At 44.6% G+C, this 20,983-nt stretch overlaps 1 protein-coding gene across 4 annotated transcripts in view; it reads left to right on the top strand.

The window, feature by feature from the left end:
- The window catches only part of STARD8 (StAR related lipid transfer domain containing 8), a 346,992-nt gene that overhangs the window by 133,920 nt on the left and 192,089 nt on the right, over positions 1-20,983 (top strand). The window contains exon 1 of one of the 4 annotated variants that reach the window (XM_068247664.1): positions 6,809-6,816. The exons of the other annotated variants lie outside the window; for them this stretch is intronic. The gene's annotated coding sequence lies outside the window, so the exon portion shown is untranslated. Of the gene's footprint in view, positions 1-6,808; positions 6,817-20,983 lie in introns of those variants that run through there. 4 annotated transcript variants of the gene reach the window in all.

Below are 20,983 nucleotides of genomic sequence, written 5' to 3'. Positions count from 1 at the left end.
GAGTAGATCAGGGCTTCTTACAGGGGGGAGACACGGGATCGGGGGGGGGGGGACACGGGGGACAGAGAGGGAGGGATGGGGAAGAGGAGGGAGAGGCCACCCACAGCCCACATAGATGGGGACACCCACCTTCCCCCCACCACAGAAGGGGGTGTCCCCGACCGGCCAAGACCAGCCCCATAGAAGGGGATACCCGCCCCCCCGCACACACAAAAGGGTCACCCCGCATGCACAGTACGGGGATCCCCGGCCCCCCCACAGAGAGGATCCCCGCACCAGCCACCCGCCGACAAAGAAGGGGAATCCCTGCACAGCCCCACACATTCTCTGCCCCGCCGGCTGCACAGGGATTCCCAGGGTGGCTGGATGCTAGTTCTGTATGCTGTGTGTAGTGGGGGGGACACAGGATCAGGGGTGAGAGGGGGGGCATGGAGGACAGAGAGGGAGGGATGGGGGAAGAGGAGGGAGAGGCCACCCACAGCCCGCATAGATGGGGACCCCCACCTCCCACCCACCACAGAAGGGGGTGTCCCCGACCCACCACGACTAGCCCCCATAGAAGGATGATACCTGCCCCCCCCCCCAATGCACACACAGAAGGGCCACCCACACGCACAGTATGGGGATTCCCCCCCCCCCCCACAGAGGGGATCCCCGCCGGCCACTACCAGCCAGCACAGAAGGGGAGCCCCCCCCACAGAAGGGACACCCGGCCACAGTTAGGGGGCATCGGGGGCAATGGGGTTGGGGGGGGCAGAGGCACCCGCAAACCTAGCTCCCTATACATATGACTCCCTAGACCTGGCTGCACATCTGTCTCCTATACACCTGGCTGCACATCTGTCTCCTATACACCAGCAAACATCTTGCTCCCTATATACCTGGCAAAACATCTAGCTAACTACACCTGGCTGCACATCTGGCTAATACATCTGGCTATACATCTGGGTCTTATACTCACCATTGGCATGCTGATCCCTCGCCGCGTACCTCTGATAGCTTCTCCAGTGCCTTCTTCCATGTCCCTTGGCGGATTTTGCTTCTCCCTTGGCGATCACATGTCCCCCGTCGATCGGCGTTGATGGCACCAATGTCACACAGCATCATCAAAATCTCGCAGCAAACACTTTTTTTTAATTGAATTCAATACAATAACCTGTATTGAATTCAATATAAAAAAAATGATTGCAAAAAAAATTGGTTGAAAATTATTGGAAATTAATTGAACCACTTTTTGCACGGAAATCCTGGGGAAATAGAACGCCAGGGTGGCTACAGAGAATCTGTACTCTAAAATTCTTACAATCAAAGGCATACCATTCTATTCATTATGTTCTCCTGGGCCCCTCTGTGCTGTTTCTGCCACTCCCTGCTGCAATCCTGGCTTGTAATTGCCATTTTTAGGCCGTGTTTACAAACAAAAGACATGGCTTCTAACTAGAGTGTTATAGGCTTGAGAGTAGCTCAGTTTCTGACTGATACAGAGCTTGCAGAGGGTGTGTATAGCTTCTGCCAATGACAAGCAGTGCAGCACATTCCACACACTCCAGCCTCAGCCGACAGAGCCAACAGAAGAGAGAAGATTAGATCATATAACAGAGATAACACAGCCACTGTGCAACTAGAAAAGGCTGCAGTAACACAGATCACATTAGAACAGGTATAGGAACTTGTAGGATAGAAGAAATAAGGCTGAACATTTTGTTACAGAGTCTCTTTAAGAAGTTAGCCTGTAGGTTAGCAGATTAAGTCCATAGATTACTGGATCCATGTCCGAAGTCTGATTAGACCAAGATAAACTTATTTGGTTCAGATTGTGTCAAGTGTGTGTGGCAGCAACAGGTGAGGACTAGAAAGATACGTGTGTCTTGCCTACAGTTAAGCATGTTAGGAGCATCATGTTTTGGGGCTGCATGAGTGCGGCCGACACAGGGGAGCTACAGTTCATAGAGCCATGAATGCCAGCATGTGGTGACAAACTGAAGCAGACCTTGATCTCCTGGCTTCAGAAACCAGGCCGCAGGGCAGTATTCCAACATGGTAACAACCCTGATCATACCTCCAAGATGACCACTGCCTTGTCTTTATCCTGGAGAGTAAAGGTGCTGAACTGGCCAAGTATGTCTCCAGACCTAAACCCTATTGAGCATGTTTAGGGTATCCTCAAATGAAAGGTGAAAGAGCGTAAGGTCTCTAACATCCACGATCTTTGTCATGGAAGTGGAAGAGGATTCCAGTGGCAAGCTATGGAGCTCTAGTGAACTCCTTGCCCAAGAGATTTAAGGCAGTGCTGGAAAATAATGATGGGCATAGAAAATATTGATGCCTTGAGCACAAGTTTGGCATTAACTTTGGTGCGTACTCACTTTTGTTTCCAGCAATTTATACATGAATGGCTGTGTTGAGTTATTTTTATGCAACAGCAAATGTACACTATACAAACTGTATATTATTTTACATAGCATCAAAGTGTTCAATATTCAGTGTTGTCCCATAAAAAGATAAAATCAGATATTTACAAAAAATGTGAGAAGTTTACTCACTTTTGTGAGATACCATAATCCTTTGGAACCCCCAACTAAACGTCATATAAATGAAAGTGTAGGCTATTTCAGAGCGGTTCACAGGCTTTTGCAGCATCTGCTGCTACCTCACTTCCACAGCAGGCATTTCTCAAGGTTTTGAAAAAATGCAGGCTAAGAGGCTCTCAACTGTGTGCAAATGGGTACCAACTTTTATCTGGTTACCAGTGGCTAAAAACAGGCAGTTGAGTGGTGGTTACCACACCACTCCCAACCATCTGCGTGAACGAAGCCTTAACGAATAAGCATATGTGTGATTGCATTTACAAACTTGGAAGCACAGTGGGAGTGCTTTTTTTTTTAATTTTCCTCAACAACTTCAGGTTGTCCTGGATTTATTGCATGAATATTCTTGGTGCCACCGCATGTACAAGAAGACAATTTTCAGGTAATCCAGGCCAGGTATTTAAGGATCACTTATGTTTTTTAAATCTGTCCAGCCCAGGAGAACCTTAGTAAGTCAGGGGTAATACTATGCTAGAGAGGTACCATATTCTTTTACGTGGATGCTCTGTTTTGCCCCAGTGTCTGCTGCCACTATGGAGTGGATACTTAGCATTTATCAGTTAAATTGCAATGTTATCTGCTTTCTGAAGAAATGTGCGCAAATCAGGTTTTTGTGCAACAAACCGCAATTGATACAGAATGGGTGAATTTGACCTGACTTAGGGAAAATCATTGCAAATCCTCGAACGAGTTTCACTTACCTGGGGCTTCTGCCAGCCCCCAGCAGCCGCCCTGTACCCACCATATTACCATATGATCCAGGGCCGCGCAGGCGCAGTGGACGGTGACTTGCAAGTCAGCGAGAACTAAAGTGAGCCGCGGTGGGGGTTGTTTGGTAAAGTTGCGGGCACAGGGCGGCTGCGGGGGGCTGGCAGATTTCACAGGTAAGTGAAACTTTTCTTTTCTTTGTTTTATACTTAAGGTTTCCTTTAATCAGCTTGACGAATAAGACCTTATTTCATGGCAAATGCATTGTTTTGTGTTTTTCCACATGCATGTAAAGGATAGCGGAGATGCCGCCGCATGGGCAAGCGGCATGGCGGCCATCTTCGTGTTCCAGCTGGCAGCTTCTGCCGCGCAGCTACATGCTGCTGGTTCGCCTGGTCCTTCTAGTGCACACAGATTTAGAACTACGCTCGTGCGCACCAGGCGACAGGACCTTTATGCAAGTAAAGGGGGAGTCAGCTGATCATGTCGGTCAGCTGACTCCAGCTATGCTCCGGATTGGCTGAGTGACTGGGGCGGCGCTGTGGAGCACTCTGGGTATTTATAGGACTTGCCTGTCAGTTGCAAGTTGTCTGCTGTTGCGAATGCTTACGTGTGAGCGCTCAGACCCTAGTCAGATCTTACAGTGTGTTAGAACCAGCCGGAGCTGGGAATTCACACTTAGTCAGATTCCGTTGATAGCTTTTAGTACTATTGTATTATAGACTTGTGTACCATTCTTTTGTCTAGTTCCCAGGTGTTGAAACCAAGGACTTCACACCTAGACTAGGATATTGCTATATCACTACTGTACATCTGTTAGTCTAGTTCCCAGGTGTTGAAACCAAGGACGTCACACCTAGACTAGGATATTGCTATTTTACTACTGTTTATCTGTTATGATCTCTTTCTTTCCTGACTACTCTCTCGCTTACTGATTCGGTACTTCTGCCTATCTGATTACTGTTGCCGACTCTGCCTGTACCTAGATACCGAATCAATCTTCCGCCTCTGTACTGTATCTGTCCGTTCGTTGCTGACCTTGCTTGTCTTACCTTTCTGTCCTCACTAGTGGGTCTTACCACTAGTGAGGGCAATCTTAAGGGCTGTCACCTAACCCTTAGGTGATCAGTCTTGCTGTACTGTCTGTGACACTTGTTCCTCAGGTGTCTGTTAGCTGCAAATAGTGTCTGTTGATCACCTGCTCCTCAGGAGATCATCTTGCAGCACAGTCAGTGGTCCCTGCTCCGCAGGGGTCCACTGGCTGCAGTACAGTCTGATTCCCTGCGCCTCAGGGAATCCTTGGCTGTAGTACAGTCATAATCACTAATTCCACCTGTGACCTCACTTGCAGCACAGTCAGTGGTCCCTGCTCCTCAGGTGTCCACTGGCTGCAGTACTATCTGAATTCCCTGCTCCTCAGGGAATTCTTGGCTGCAGTATAGTCTGTATTCCCTGCTCCTCAGGGGATCCTAGGCTATTGCTTAGTCTTGATCACCTGCCCTTCAGTTGATCATACTCTCTAACATCGTCAGTGGTCCCTGCTGCTCAGGCGTCCACTGGCTGCAGTGCAGTCTGAATCCCCTGCCCTTCATGGGCTCCTTGGCTGCAATATTGTCTGTATCTCCCACTCCTCGGGAGATAACTTCTCTTATTACTGTTGCACCAAACACAATACCACATTAGGTGTCCTGTGTCTAACTATACTCGTATTATTGGTGATTCTGCAGATCACCACATAATCAGGTATAGCATCTGTATTATTGGTGATACTGCAGATCACCAATAATCAGAAAAATCTGTGTTGCTGACACCAATCGTTACAGTGCAAAATCCATTAGATGTGGCAGTTTGGATCACAACTGCGGGAGTGGCAGCATATCCGTACTGTATGGAAACACTGTATCATCTCTGGAGGTCCGTTCTACACTCAGAGGCAGATGCATGGAGTTGTGTCGCATGAATGGCAATGCATCTGCATTCTGTAGTGCAAATCAAACTTGAATGCTGGGAAACACAGAGAAACCATGTTGAGCCCATGTGCAAATGGGTCCATAAAAGATATACGTCTGATACAGGAGACCTGAGTTCAAATCTCATCTCTTCCTGTTCAGTAAGCCAGGACCTATTCAGCAATGAGTCCTTGGGGTACACTCCCTAACACTGCTACTACCTACTGAGTTCACCTTAGTGGCTGAAGCTCAAGTGCTTTGAGTCCGCAGGGAGAAAAGTGCAATATAATTGTTATTTGTCTTGTCTTGAAACAGCACAGGTAGTGTTCTAGTGTATAAGCATATAGGGCCTGATTCACATCAGTGTCATAAAGTTTGTGTGCGATCCCTCACACAGCAATTTTACTGTTACTAACGTGGTTGAAGCACTGAATGTTAACCCTTTAGCACTGCGGACGTTACCACAGTCCCGCAGTAATGCGTACCATAGCAACACAAACGTTTTTTCCTATGATATAATTTTTAATCTCCTGTTTAAAATAGCTTTTTCTGCAATTGAAAAAGTACCATAAAGTAAGTAAAAACTGCTGTCAAAATTATCTTCTTGCTTGCCAGAGGCTTAAAATGCATTTTATGTATAAGGTGTAAAAAGTGAATTGAATAAGGGCCATAATGCGTTTTTTCATGTCCGTATAAAAAATAGAATTTGCAGCCTGTTGTTCCTGTTCATTGTGCTGCTGCTGAAACCTGTACGTGTGCATTTTAAATGTGCGTTTAATGTGAGGAAAAATGCACATGGGAAATGCATACATGCTGCAAGTGGAAACAAGGCATCGCGTTACTAGCAATATGTCCAAGTTGTGCCTGTGAGGTCGTACTGGTACTACATAGTGACTTCTGTTATAAGACATTTTGGTTTCCAAAGAAACCAAACATCCTTGTGGGATGTAAAGGAATCCAACACGTGCAGAGGAACAATGCTCAAACTTGGCTTAATCCAGCCACATATAAGTCCTGATACCCCAAGGGTGCATGTAGGTTTATAATGCAATCAACCATCAGTAGTGAGACTTGGCAACAATAACACAGAGTCTGTTCATGATTTTTGCAATCCCAGTACAATCTAAAAGGGATTTTGTAAGAAATCTTTATATAATGTGACTCTTGAGTATGTAACTCTTATTATAACTTCCCCACATACACTTAGCACAAATCTATAGTCCTGTTCCATTCTTTGCCTCCTCGATTAACTTTTGCCACCTTCACTTTCTTTACAGCCAGCCAGCCTCACAGCTGATTGGTTGAGATATCTGAGGTAGGTGGGGATTCAGGATTTTCAAGGTCTTTTCACTGCTCACCTCTAGTTTGTACAGTCAGTGACAACAGCTCTGCAGGTTCACCAGCTGAGCTGGCATTCAGCATTTTTACAAGCAGCCTTAAACATTTTTGGCATCCTTCATGCTTCAGCAAAGTAACCCTTGAATGAGTTAGTTCTCGAACAGGGCAGATACAGTGAGTGGTGTTTGTTCACTTTAACAAAACAAGACGGTGAAAGTTGACACGACCCCAAGGTAAATATACCATATGTTATGTGTACTCATTTACATTCATGCACCATATTATATTATGTAGTAAGAGAGGGAGATGTACTAGTCTTATGGGAATGTATATAGGTTATTTTTGTGAGAAATTAATGTTGGAAAAGAAATGTGATAACAATTTGCCAAATTCTTGCATGATACATAGTGTACCTGTAATGCAGCTGCAGATCGCACAGTGTCAGAATGAATCACAACTCAGCTACATGTCGTGTTCCAGATGTCTTAGCTTACAATTGTGGAATAGTGGATGTCAAACCAGACTGCAGCCCATGTTATTATTGTTTATTTTCCTTTCATGCTCCATGATGTGTGACATTTAAAATGCATACCAGTACCTAGATGGGGATTGGGGGGTTAAGCCCAGATTGTGGAGGCTGGCACACTTCAAAGTCCACACATCCTCATGTTGGGGATTTGCTCATATTGGTATCTGAGTCAGAGGCAGCAAGCAATTTCCACTCTGCTACACATATTTCTTAGTACAGGTCAGACATCAAGCTGGCTAATCATTATACCTTTCTGCCAGGAATACATAGCTGCAGCTCGGAAAGTTATGAAGCAATAATATAAAACTTGTTACAGGTACTGCAAGAAACTGCAGCTATTCCAGCTGTAGACTGGTTTTCAGAATACGTTACATATTCATTAGCCTTAATGACTGAAGCATGTGGGTGACTGGTAATGGCTGAATGGTACATCTAAAATATCATATGATTAGTAGCGGTGGCCTGCAGTCTGTCGCTAAAAGATTCAATAGTGAATTCCCTATTGTGTGAGTAATGCAGTAAATTTGCAGTGCAATTAATTGTGCAGCCTACCGCAGATGTGTGCCGTTAAGCATGGTCTTATGCTACTATGTTACTTGTTATATTAGTGAGCCCGTTCCTCAGTGTGTCAGGGATCGCTGACAGGCATTTAGCAATTAATCACATTAGTGGTGGAGTTGAGCTACTAAAGATTGCTTAGGCAAAGGAAGTAAGTCTAAATTGAAGTAATAGCTAGATCAGACTGCTTTTTGTTACTGAAAAGATCAGACCGCTTTTTGTTACTGCAACTGTCACCATCTGTGCCTGCTACTTTCCAAACTAACTTAGAAAACTGTGGTTTTTGGAATTGGTATATAGGTTATCCACCCCAACCCCCCCCCCCCCCCCCCTCCTTTTCCCATGTTGATTTTGATTTGGGCTTCGGGTGCCTAAGAAACCAATATTTTGTTTATTTAGTAGTGTTTGTGCCAATATATTAAGTTTTAGACAACCCAGGAGAGATTGAAGCAACCTAGGGCAGAGTGGTATGTCTGTTTTTCTTTGGCAACTGAGATGGTCAAACCCACATTTTTAGTTTAAACCTGACTTATTAGCATGGGCGTCCGCAGAAATAAGAGGAATAAGAGCGGCGAACATTTGGGGGTGGAGCCGTGTGGCGCCAAAAAAATGGGGTACGGCATGCAGCGCTGGAAAATGGGTGTGGTCATGAACCAGAATGTCGGTGTGGTCATGGGTGGAGACAAGTTTACATGAACCTAGCAATGGTGGGACATTAGATTAGGACAGTGGTGGCGAACCTTTTGGAGGTCGAGTGCCCAAACTGCAAAGTCACTTTACTATCACAAAGTGCCAACAGCAATTTAAACTAAATACAAACGTTTTAACTCATACATGAACATTATGAAAAATTCAAGTTGAAAATAAACTGTGAAGATAAACAATTTCATCCATCCTACTCCTGAAAAATGTATTCATTTTTTTTAGAACCTCCCAGTTTCATTTTCTGTTTTAAAAAGCTGAAAAAGTAGGCTTAATGCTATTGTCTCATATGATCATGAATTATCTTTTTCCATAGTCTCGCAGTTACCAATCATGTAACCCCCAACAAGAAAAATTCAGCAATCATGAGGCCCCCAACAAGACAAATTCAGCAATCACGAGGCCCCCAACAAGACAAATTCAGCAATCATGAGGCCCCCCCAACAAGACAAATTCAGCAATCACGAGGCCCCCAACAAGACAAATTCAGCAATCATGAGGCCCCCAACAAGACAAATTCAGCGATCTTGAGGCCCCCAACAAATCATGAGGCCCCCAACAAGACAAATTCAGTAACCATGAGGCCCCCAACAAGACAAATTCAGCAGTCATGAGGCACATAAATAGACAGCATTTCACATAAATAGGCAGAATGCCCCCTTAACATGGTAGACACCTCTCACCTGGCAGCAGTTCCCCAAAATACACTCAATATGACAGCAGTGGTTCCCCAAAAATAGGTAGCCCCAGGTCTATAGGTGTCCCCAGAATAGGTGGCCAGTGGAATAGATGTCCCCAGAATAGGTGGCCAGTGGTAGAGATGTCCCCAGAACAGGAAGCCAGGGGTATATGTGCCCAGTATATGTAAGCAGGGGTATATGTGCCCAGTATATGTAGGCAGGGGTATATGTGCCCAGTATATGTAGGCAGGGGTATATGTGCCCAGTATATGTAGGCAGGGGTATATGTGCCCAGTATATGTAGTCAGGGGTATATGTGCCCAGTATATGTAGCCAGGGGTATATGTGCCCAGTATATGTAGCCAGGGGTATATGTCCCCAGTATATGTAGCCAGGGGTATATGTCCCCAGTATATGTAGACAGAGGTATAGATGACCCCAGTATATGTAGTCAGGGGTATATGTGCCCAGTATATGTAGCCAGGGGTATATGTGCCCAGTATATGTAGTCAAGGGTACATGTGCCCAGTATATGTATTCAAGGGTATATGTGCCAAGTATATGTAGTCAGGTGTATATGTCCCCAGTATATTTAGGCAGGTGTATGTCCCCAGTATATGTAGGCAGGTGTATATGTCCCAGTATATGTAGCCAGGGGTATATGTCCCAGTATATGTAGCCAGGGGTATATGTCCCAGTATATGTAGCCAGGGGTATATGTCCCTAGTATATGTAGCCAGGGGTATATGTTCCCAGTATACGTAGGCAGGTGTATATGTCCCAGTATATGTAGGCAGGTGTATATGTCCCAGTATATGTAGGCAGGTGTATATGTCCCAGTATATGTAGCCAGGGGTTATATGTCCCAGTGTATGTAGCCAGGGGTATATATCCCAGTATATGTAGCCAGGTGTATATGTCCCCAGTATATGTAGACAGGTGTATATGTCCCCAGAATAGGTAGCCAGGTGTGCCCCAGCAGGAGGGGAGCAGCGCAGAGAAGAGGGAGAGTTATGGGCATAGTGGGGAAGGGCGGACGTCTCCCCCCCCCCCCCTTCCCTCCCCTTAGGGGGCTCTACCTCCCTCTCTCGCTCTCCCCTCCGGAGTCCGGAATGAAATGTGCAGCGACTGGGCAGCGGGCGGAACTTACCTCGTCTCGCATGGGCACGCGGCCGGGGGGGGGGGGGGGGGGGGGGTCAGCGGGTGGCCAGGGTCGGGCAGATGCCCCAATTTGCCATACGTGCGGACGCCCATGCTTATTAGATCAAAACACTAAAGCCTGTGGTTCTACTTCCAATCTGTTCCGAAGACTGAGTGGCCAACTTTAGATCCCTAATGTTCAATATTCCAAATGTCAGAATGTATGTATAAAATTGCAAATGGTGTTAACAAATGCTTGGGAACTTTATGGCTATAAATAAACAGATATGTAATTTTTTGGGGATCAGAAATGCAGTTATTAGTAGAGATTAGCTGTAAGATGTCCATTAACGGTACACATTTTCCATCAGATTTGATCTTTCAACATGATTTTTATGATCGAATTGTATAGAAAACTTCACCTTTTGTGGCACCATTCAATGTGATACGATTATTTGGTTGTTTGGAAAAGGAAAAAATATCGAACCAAAAGTTGGATTTTATGATCGAGTCGGAATGTAAAAACTTCTTAAATCGTTCTGCTAATGGGAACAATCAATAATTGATTTTCAATTAGTTTTGATCATGTCGAAAGATCAAATCTGCAGGAAAATTGTACCGTTAATGGGCACCTTACAATTCAAGTAAGCATACAGGCTTCAACTGACTTGAAAATGAGCTAACCAAACTTAGTGGTTTCTGGTGAATTAACCAGCAGCCAGGCAATTGATCAGCAGCTACTCAGTTTTCTTGGTTTACTTAGCACTAGTCTTTATTTATCATTAGTCCTAATTTTAAAGTGTACTTGAAATGACTTGTGACGTAAGGGACCTGATGCATGTAGCAGCGGTAAACTTCCCATGCGCAGATAGAGCACAGCAGTTTTACCAGTACTAATTTGAGCTACCAGTGTACACAAGTGGTGTACTGCATGTTATTATAGCAACACATGTGCCATTAATGCGTATTGAGCTAATAGGGTACTACACATACAATTAATTGTCTCATACATTTATTTTCTGGTCACATTTTTTTTTCCATAATTCATGACTTTTTTTTTCTTTTTTACTAAAGATAAAATATTAGTATTATTTTAGTATTTTATATAGCGGCGTCATCTTCTGCAGCGCTGTACAGAGTATATTGTCTTTTCACTTAACTGTCCCGCAGAAGAGCTCACAATCTAATTCCTACCATAGTATAAGGATCCCTCCTTATACTATATGAGCATGTCATGTCGGTTGCAGTGGAGCTGCAAACGAGCAGTTTTGATTTCTCTGCCTGCATTTGGTTGCTTAGTTTTGATTGCATTCGCAATGAGTGTCATTGCCATCTGCAATCACTCTGCAGTTCAGAGTAGCTCAGGATGTTGTCATGAATCCACCTATGGCTTGCTGCAGTTGAACTGCAGCCAGACAGCTGTGAATTTCTTACATGCATATGGTTGCATAATTTGGCATTCATTTGTAATGAGTCCTTTCCATTCACAGGCAGCTTGCAGTCTTAAATCAGCCTAACACGGGATTGCGTGATTACCATTCAGCTGTGTGGGTATTTGCATGTCTGCTCTCATTGGCTGATGTCCATAGAAAACCCTGCTTCTCCTCTCACCTTTTGTGTAAAGTTTGAATATCATATTGCTTTTCCTGCTTGGACTTTATCTGCACCCGCAGGGGTACAGTGAAGTCTTTTCCAATCCTGACAGTTTGGAGACTGCCTTCACCACGTTGGTGACTGGTAGGATTCTTGCTTGTCCTGTTCCTGTGAACGTAACTATAGGCTGCGGTTGCTATTGGTTACGCTCCTACTTGTTTGTCTTGTCCGTGCCAGTGTGGATGTTTGCTATCGCTGGGGCAGCGATTAGATTGGCAAGCATTCCGTCTGTCTGTCTGTTGTCTGTCCTTGTTACTCAGTGTGGTGGACATCAGATGCTCAGTGCTGCGGTCGCACTGAATAACCATTGTGTCTTGTTAACTAGCAAGCATACCGTCTGTCTGTTGTCTGAATTTGTTACTCAGTGTGGTGGACATCAGATGCTCAGTGCTACGGTCGCATCTGATGGACATCAGATGCTCAGTGCTGCGGTCGCACTGAGCAACCATTGTGTCTTGTTTATTGTGGTGGTTATATGAAGCTCAGAGCATTCTTGCTGCCTTGTTCATAGCTCCTGGTGTGATCTGTGTACTTCCTTCACAAGAGCATTCCGCTCTACTACATAATATTACCCAGCTGCATAGTCTTGCTTGCTCTGGTGGTACTCTGGTTTTCCTGGCCTCAGCCTCTATACCTTGCACGTTAAGACCTGGGGGTAACCGAAGTCAGTAGACATATTCAGTGTCCTGTTCAAGCGGGGGTTTGTCTATAGGTGAAGACTTGGGCCGAGCTCAGAGCTACGGCACTAAATTGGGGTATAGTGGCTGAAAAAAAAACAGGAGATCTGCCAGGCATTACACATAGTAATATTTCTATGTATGCTTCTATCGTGTAGTATATATATCGTAGTCTAGGGCCAATTTAGGGGAAGCCAATTAACTTATTTGTATGTTTTTGGGATATGGGAAGAAACCCGAGTGCCTGGAGGAAAACCACAGACACAGGGGGAACATACAAACTCCTTTCAGATGTTGAACTGGCGGGATTCTAACCGGAGACCCACTGCTGCAAGGCGAGAGTGCTAACCACTACGCCACCATGCTGCCCTATGATTTGACAAATCAGTGTTACATAGCCAACTAGCTAATGCTTGGTTCACACATAAATAAGTGTCCTGTCCAGTCAGTTTTTGACAGTTGACATCAATTTTGCATGTGTTTCTATGGCTTTGTTCACACATAAATCTGTACATGTCCAGTCCAGTCCTGTCAGTTTCTATATTAGTTTTGTATGTGTTTTTATGGCTGTGTTTACACATAAAAGATGTACATTTCCGGTCCAATCAGGTAAAACTGATAGGAAACTGATGAAAAACTGATAGGACAGGAAAGTACTGGACTGCAAATGTGCAGATTTATGTGTGATCCAGGCCTAATAACTGTTTCATTTCAGTGTTCAGTTGCTTTGTTACAAATTCACACTACATTTGGTTGAAAATGTAGCAATAGCATAAGGTTCCGTAGTCTGCTCCCCAGTAGTAACAAGTGTGTCAGCTTGCAACATATACTTTTATACTACATATTTTATACTACCCCACCTCTTGCTTCATCCCTATTCCTTTAGAATGTAAACTTGGAAAGGCAGGGCTCTCTCATCCTTTTGTGTCTTAAAAATGTGCTATACATTTGTCACTTTAATTCCTATGTGTACCAAATCTATATTATGTACCAGTGCCTATATTTTGTGTATACCATTGTCTGTATTATTACGTACCCCATGTTTGTTTCTTACTCTGTACGACGCCACCGAATATGTTGCGCTTTATAGATCAATAATAATAATAATAACCTGACTTCTGTGCTGATTCTCAGCCCCTAATACCTTAAAGCAACCGTGTACTGGAAAAAAAAACAAAAACATATACCTAACCTACGCAGAGGGAAGCCTCTGGATGCTTCAGAGACTTCTCATATCCGCCTCAACAGCAGCAGTGGGGTCGAGGGCTGGGGCTACCTCTTGTTGGTGGCTGCACCCATTCCATGAGCGACCGCGGCCATACTGCGCCTGTGCTAGTAGCTTGCGCAGTGGCACAGAAAAGCTTGTGGACAAGTGGATTAGGCTTACTGAGCAGCCATGTGATACTGCAGGTGACTGCGTACAAGAAACCTGTAGCATCTTTGAGAGTATATACTGTACACACTCTGTACTGTACACGCCCCATGCTTCCTGACTACTTGCTGAGAATCACACCGAAGACCCTAGAGCTACAATGTGCCATTTAACAATCAATAGTCTGTTAAGATGTGTGAAAGTGGTATCTAGTGTTGTAGCAGTCTGTATGGACAGAGAGCCATCAAGTAGTGAATGAGAGAGGTGAATATGTTGACAGGGTCACAAGACCTTTCAACCGATTACATCCATTGTAACTTGCCTTGTGGCAGGCCAATGTCTCAGATACAAAAAGTGCTAATAAGTCTCCAGGACATGTGCAGGGTCAGAAAAGTCAAGGCTTCTGTTGTTGAAAATAAGCCTTTTGTAATCAGTGTATTGATTTTGAGCGCCTGAGAGTATATTATTGAAAAATCAACACAAATTAGGTTAGGATGTACTGTATGTGGTACAAAAAGTCAGATGAATATAGCTGTGAAAGTACACTTGTAGAGTCAAAAAAAAAAAAAAAAAAAAGGCTGTATGTAACATGCTTATTATATGTATTAACAATTATTTCCTGAAGGACTTGGCTTTCTGTTTCTGAGGAGGAGAGGTCATGGTTTTGAAAGCTATACCTTTAAGAAATTACTGCAAATGAAAGAGTATCGCATACCGTGCTCAACATTTCTTTGGATGTTCATATGAAAGCTGTATAGTCACCACACACCCTCAAGCTCTGTTACTTTCTGTCTGAGAAAAAAATTATAATTTTCCAGTTTCTCCTTGCTGAAATACTGTAACTGTAAAAATAAATGATCTGTGATTAAAAAAATTACCCATTTACCAGTGCAGAGCCTAGAGGCGGGGTTTATCAATACTTTTCATACTAATCTGGCTTTCTGGTGACTTGACTGATAGACAAATATCTCTGGAGGTGTTCACACTATGGGCTTGATTCACTAAGACAAATAGCATGACTTATCCGAGTTAATACGCCTTATCAAAGTTAACACACCTTATCAAAGTTAACACACCTTATCAGAGTAGCATAGCAAGTGCTACGAACCCGCAGGCACAAGTTCGTAGAGCTCGCTATGCTACTCTGATAAGGTGTGTTAATTTGATAAGGTGTGTTATCTCCGATAAGGTGTGTTATCTCTGATAAGGCTTGTTAACTCGGATAAGGCATGCTATTTGTCTTAGTGAATCAAGCCCAATGTGTGTTGGCTATCGATATTAAAAATAAATATTACAAATGGAAATGAAAAAGTCACAGTGAATAACCTTTAACCACTTCCTCCATTGCTACAGTATATCTACGTCAGATGTGGCACCCTCCAAGCCACAATGACGTACATATACTGACTTGTTTGCAGCCCTGCTGTGCACGACTGAGTGCGCTTCAGAGCGCACCCCACGGCACTGTCAGCTGCATTACTAATTGGCGAAAGGGAACATGTTCCCTTATAGCCACTTAGTCCACTTCCTTCCCATGAACGATCGATGCAGTAGTCAACTGCAACGATCCTTCATCTGTCCCCCTCCATGCATAAATAGTTGAAAAAAAATCCTCCAGCAAGCAGCCTCACTCACCTTACCTCGTTCCTGCGACTATCCTGAAGCCCGAGCCTCCGATCCCTGCTCTGCAGTCAGCCCCGCTATGCCGAATATCCGGGTCCCGGCTTGATGACGTCATCAAGCCGGGACCGGATATTCGGCATAGCGGGGCTGACTGCAAAGCGGGGATCAGAGGCTCGGGCTTCAGGATAGTCGCAGGAACGAGGTAAGGTGAGTGAGGCTGCTCGCTGGAGGATTTTTTTTACTATTTATGCACGGAAGGGGGCTTATATTGGGGACATATCTGACTATCCTGGGGGGGCTGATACTGGTGACACATCTGGCTATCTATTCTGGGGGACATAATACTAGTGGCATGGTTTTTATGACAGTAGCACTTTTTATTTTTAAGCTGGACCCGATAAAAACTGAGAAATCGTGCATTTTAAATTGTTTTCCTCTTTTTTTCCTATTAAAATTAATTGAAAACAACTATTTTCTTAGTACAAAATACCCCCCAATAAAATCCTAGTTTGTCTTGAAAAAAACGGTATATAGATCATTTGAGTGTCGTGAGTAGGGATAAAGTTATTGCTGATTAACTAGGGTCATGGCTAAAACATCAAAACGGCTCTGGTCCATAAGGAGGAAACAAGGTCTGGATGCGAAGTGGTTAAATAATCACTTCCAGCATGCAGTATACACCCATTTTTTTATGTAAAAAATATTTAAAAAATTTTGAACAATTTTTTCATGGCAAACTCAAAAAAATTGTTATACGATGTTTCACGATGTAAGCCACCTGCGGCGATCATTTTTCTGTGATCCCCAATTTCAGATTCGGCCAAATGGATCGGGAACGATTGTTCATTAGCAGAGATCCCCAATCCATCCGGCTGTAGGTACATAGCTTAACACTTTGCCATAGTTCCTGAACAAGCTGAAGTCTGACTGGATTAGCTGCATACATGTTCAGGTGTGTGATTCAGACACTACAGCAGCCAAAGAGATCAGCAGGATGCCAGGCAGCTGGTATTGTTTAAATTCAACTAAATATGGCAGCCTCCATATCCCTCTCAGTTCAGGTGTACTTAAAGTAAGCTTTCTCACGATTGATTAGTCCAGGAGCACAAGCATTATGTGTAGTGGACCCAAGGTGATTAAAGACAAGAACATTGGATACCTACCTAAGAAGAGGGAAGAACAATTTTATACTTCGTTTTGGAAATTCTCAGCTTGCTACAGTCTGAAATGGAAACATACATTGTAAGACATTAAAGATTTGCAGCATTGATCTCTGTTTATGGCACGTTTATTTGTTTTTGTGTTTGTTTTTAATTAAAGTTGAATTTTTTTTTAAAAATCCAGTTATACAGGTAAACAATGGTTAGCAGTTACAGAATTAACTGAAGATCCCCAGGCTAATGCCATTCACAACCATTTGGTTCTCCTGCAGCCCATTTAACCACTTCCTGGACCTATGACGTGAAAATAAGTCTCTGCACTCTCCTCCCTACAAAATCTTAGATAACACTGTTAATTTATCTCTGACCTGATAAGATCACTTCAGAGTGGAAAAGGCATTACAGCAAACCCCTCTCTTCCCTAAGCCTAATCTCACACTGAACCCTCCCCCTGATGCCTAACCCTAACCACCCCTCCACAAACTACCTACCTGATGCCTAACCCTAAGACAAAATTCCTACCTGATACCTAACCCCCGCCCCCCACCGCCCGCACAAACTACCTACATGATGCCTAACCCTACCCCCCCCCCCCTTTTGCACAAACTACCTACCTGATGTCCACACCCCCCACCCCCGAAGACTACCTGCCTGATGTCTAACCCCATCCCCCTCCCCCCACACAGACTACCTGCTGCCTAACCCTAAACCCCTCCTTCGTGATGACTAACACCCCCTCCCCCCACACACACAAACTATGTGCCTGATGCCTAACTCCCTTTCTCTGCACAATCTACCTGTCTGTGTCTGATGCCTAACCTTAAGCAACCCCCCCCCCCCCCACACACACACACACACACAAACTACCTACCTGATGCCTAACCCCCCCTCCTGCCTACCCATACAAAGTACCGGTCTGACACCTAACACAACCCCCCCCCCCCAACTACCTGCTTGACGCGTAACCGCCTTCCTCCCCCCTCCCCTGCCGCCAATCACACCGCAAGAAAAAAAAACTTTCCCTTAGGCCAGGGTCAGATTTGCATTATGTGGGGGTGAATATTTATCACAAAAAACTCAGTGGGCACTGGCCTGGGCAGAGAATTTACAGCAACTCAGCAAGCAGGCAACAAAGTGAGTAAGTGACAACAAGAAGTACAAAAATAAAATTTGTAAAAACCTCCACTGGCGACCTGGACCCGACCTCCTCTCCTCCTGTCTCCTCCTCCACAGCTTAGCTACAGAGCCGGGACAAGCTCCTCCAGCACCCAAGGCTGAGACACCAAAGTGCGCCCCTCCATCCCTGCCACCCGAGCCATCAAACACTGATTGCTATTAGACTAAGAGGTGCCACAGGTCCCACAACCTCCCCAACACCTTAATATCTAGTTATCTGGCTAGCAGTCACTGCCATTTATTCCCTTTTCTCATTTCTTTCTGCTTCAAACACAATTAGGAATGACAGCTGAATGAATTGTGCGCCCCCTCCTACACTGCACCCTGAGGCTGGAGCCTCTCCAGCCTATGCCTCGGCCCGGCCCTGCTTAGCTAGGTAGGTGGTGTCTCCCTCTCCCAGCCAGCCAGGACTACGATCCACAGGCACAGGTTGCCTCTCAACAGATGAGACAGCTGAGCGGCAATGGCTCCAGGGGGGGCGGAGTCAAGTCAACAAGCAAAGTCCCGACCAAATAGCGTGAACATGCTTATGCAGCACCCTGCCTGCAGTGCATGCAGGTGATGCAGCCATGCACCAGGGCACGCCACGGCCGCCTCAGCCCCTGATTGGATACTTGAAGAGGATGGAGGCAGAGTCAGACTGGCCGGCGGAGCGTGCGCATCTTCATTAAGTCTGTCTGACTCTGTTACAGGGGTGGGCAGGGGACTGGCTTAGTGGCTTGAAGTGAGCGGCCGTGGCAAACATCGCACGAGGCTGCGCGCGCACACAGCTCTCTCTACTGTGTCACTCACTGCGGACCTGTGGTCTGCACACTTGTCTTGCCCGCACACCGGCCCTAATTACTTAAGATTCGAGCGGCCCGGGGGGCAGTCGCCCCCGTCCTCCCGAGCCAGTCCACGCCTGCATCCATGTCAATAAAACTCTTGCTCATAAGCTAACCTTAATTGGATTAATCAGGCTGAAGGTGGCCACACACACCATACAATTTTTTAAATATCTGTTCAATTAAGGAATTGCAATCAGTCTTTCTGACTGATTGTAACATTTTAAAAATGTGACCAATGTACTACATGCATATGTAAAATTTTTCCCCAATTATGATAAAAATGATTGGAAACTCTGAGAAAATTGCTAGGGTGTGTATATTAATAAACTGACAATCTAACACACACCATACAATCATTAGAAAAATTGAAGAAACATTTCCAGCATTCCGGATCAATAAAAATACAAAAACGGCAATGAAAAAAAAAGCTTTTCGATTTTTTCGGGAGATCATATCATATTTATTGAATTGCCATAAAATCGGATAATTTTATTGTATCGTGTGTGGCAACCTTAAGGCAGCTTTCATTGGTTGTGGGTTGACCCATTTCTACCTCAGGATGTATACAGTCTTTTCTGGTCACTTGATCAAATAGAGGCACTCTGTTTAATATTGTATTGTAACTTGAGGAGGTGAGTAATCCTGTGAAATGCGTTGTCTGTTTTGTGTCCAGTATACATAGTTTGCCAATACTGTAGCATTCTTTTTCAAGGAGGTAAGTCTCCACCCTATGTTATTGGCACCTCCTACAGTTTTGTCTAGTTTGCCCCACCTTAGTAGTAGGTAGGGGTTTTTTTTCTCATTTTTTTTCTCATCTGGATTGAGACAAAGTGGTCACAGGTGTGGACAGGTCTAAGATCCACATATTTTCTTTATTTGGTTGTGTCTCAGACAACCCACCTATGTGAGTTTCTTTAATATAGGAATTATTGCAATTTCTGCTGATATACTACACTATCAGTGGGTCTCAGTCTTTTTTTTTTTTTTTTTTTAATTAACCAGCCCATCTTAACTTCTCAGTTTGATTCCCCATAGATGTTGTCATGAGCCATTGAGTGATCACCACTGAAACATGTGGCCAGTATTGCATGGTCTACATGTCAATCACAGGATAAAAATCTTCACTTGTAGGTGTATTTTTTATTTCCAGATGGTGGACCTGTTCCTTAAAGCGTATCCGAGATGAAAAACTAACTATAACAAGTAACTTGTCTATAAAGCTTATCTAAAGTTTAGATAGTTTACACAGCAAATCTGGCTGCATACAGCTTCAACAGTTTATGATGATTTATTCCTGTGATACAAATAGAGTGGCCATGTTCTGTTTGTCATCATTACACAGGTAATCTGCAACTGCATCTCCACCCCTCAACCTGTGAAAAATTCACTCCCCCCTCCCCTCTGCCTCTGAAATCAATGGCTAGTAACCCACTCCTCCTCCTGCCCAGACTGAGCTCCCATAAGCCCTTGCTACATGGGTCTGAGTGGCTTGGCGTTTTGGAGAAGCTGTGGGCGAGGCTTATTTAGTTTATAGGTAATGAGAGTATTAAAACAAAAAAAATGCCCTATAAACTATATGTAAGGAACACAATTATGCAATGAATAAGAGTTTATCTCGGATCCACTTTAAAGGAGCACCATCACAAAAAAAATTAAACATGTTAATGCAAACATGGGGATTCTTAGTATTTCCTTTATTCTGTACTAAAACACACCATGGAAAGGATCTATACAAAGATGCCAAGCTGCTAATCTGCTCACTTGTACACTATTGTGGCAATTGGACTGAGCAGCTGCAATTCAGTAAGGCCCCGTTCACACTTGCGGTTTAGTAAAAACCGCACCGGATGTCCGGACCGCACCGTATCCGGACCGGACCTGATCCGTACGGTTCCTATCCGGTCCGGATCCGGTCCGTTTGCATCCGGTTTCCGTGCGGTGTGAACACGGTTGCGGTCCGGATCCGGTTTCTTAAGGAGATAACATCCTTTTAATTACCTGGGGTCTGGGAGGTCAGCAGAAGGGTCTGGGGTCATTGTTGGAGACAGGTGGACGTGTGGAGACCATCCGTGGATACAGAGACTGCAGTTGGGACCATGGATCCAGGCATTTTTTACTCATAAACCTGGGAATTCTTTCTGTTGTTCGCCTCCTTCAGACATATCAGACATGTTGCAAAAAGAGCTCCAGCATGAAATCGCTGCTGCCCCACTCTTCGCTGGGCCCATGTGATCCCCATCCAAAATGCATAGGAAGTGGGGTAGAACGTCCGGTTTTTGTAGCCAGTGTGTTGTGCGCTCTCC

Source organism: Hyperolius riggenbachi, chromosome 8, assembly GCF_040937935.1.
Source record: "Hyperolius riggenbachi isolate aHypRig1 chromosome 8, aHypRig1.pri, whole genome shotgun sequence".
NCBI classification, from domain to species: domain Eukaryota; kingdom Metazoa; phylum Chordata; class Amphibia; order Anura; family Hyperoliidae; genus Hyperolius; species Hyperolius riggenbachi.
Note: the sequence above shows the minus strand (reverse complement) of the source record. Positions and strands in the feature narration are given on the sequence as shown.